Source organism: Suncus etruscus, chromosome X (assembly GCF_024139225.1).
Source record: "Suncus etruscus isolate mSunEtr1 chromosome X, mSunEtr1.pri.cur, whole genome shotgun sequence".
NCBI classification, from domain to species: Eukaryota; Metazoa; Chordata; class Mammalia; order Eulipotyphla; family Soricidae; genus Suncus; species Suncus etruscus.
This window is the reverse complement of record NC_064868.1, coordinates 43,101,563-43,102,889: the sequence shown is the minus strand read 5'-3', so window position 1 is coordinate 43,102,889 and position 1,327 is coordinate 43,101,563.

The following is a 1,327-nucleotide window of genomic DNA, read 5'->3' as shown; positions in this document are numbered from 1 at the left end:
GGTTACTCCTGGCTCTGCATTCAGAAATTGCTCCTGGAAGGTGCGGGGGGGGGGGGGACCATATGGGATGGTGGGAATTGAACTGGGGTCTGTCCTGTGTTGGCCATGTGCAAGGAATAACGCCCTACTGCTGTGCTATTGCTCCACCCTCATAGATACTTTTGTTTTGTTTTGTTTTGGTCACACCCAACAGCACTTAGAAGTTGCTCCTGGCTCTATGCTCAGAAATCACTCCTGGCAGGCTCAGGGGACCATATGGGATACCAGAATTCGAACTACAGTCCTTCTGCATGCAAGACAAATGCACTACCTCCATGCTATCTCTCCAGCCTCTCTTATAGGTACTTTTAAAAAAAGGCGAAAGATTTATGCAATCTGGAGAGAAAACAAAGTAGGTACTTTTAAAAAAAATTTTAATGTTGGGGCCAGCGGTAGGGTGTTTGCCTTACATGCAGCAGATCCAGGACAGAAGGCAGTACGAATCCCGGCGTCCCATAAGGTCCTCCAAGCCAGGAGCGATTTCTGAGGTATGCAAAGCCAGGAGTAACCCTTGAGTGTCACCAGGTATGGCCCAAACACCCCTCCCCCCAATTTTTAATGTTTAAGCCTTTACCTTAGATAGTTCCTCATAGTCTACACAATTAGTTGCTTGCCTACCTTTTAAAATGTTATAGGGAGGCTGGAGTGATAGTATATGGGAAGGCACTTGTAGTCAATTCAGGTTCAATCCCCAGCATCCCATAAGGTTCCCCCAAGCACTGCCAGGAATAATTCCTGAGTGCAAAGCCAGGAGTAACCCCTGAGCATTGTTGACCAGATGTGGCCCAAAAAGCAAAAGCAAAAGTAAAATAAAATAAATTATAATGTTATAGGAAAACGTAAACATTTCTTTCCAACCTAAAGTCCAATGTGATCCTATTCTATAGCCCATATAAATTCATAACCAGACAAGCAGCAGAAATGTCTTATTAGGGTGGCACCAAGTCTCAGGAGGCAGTAAGAAGAAACAAATGGTGTGTATATGTTACTTAAAAAAAAAAAAGCATGATATCGGGACCGGAGTGAAAGCACAGCAGTAGGGCATTTGCCTTGTACGCAGCCAACACAGAACAGACGGTGGTTTGAATCCCGGCATCCCATATGGTCCCCTGAGCCTGCCAGGTGCGGTTTCTGAGTGCAGAGCCAGGAGTAACTCCTGAGCACCATCGGGTGTTATTCCCCCCACAAACAAAGCATATCATCTACAGTGTAATAGCCAATTCTCATAAAATGAAGCTGCCTGTAGGTTTTGACAATAGAAAATGGAGTTAAGATGTAAAGGACACAA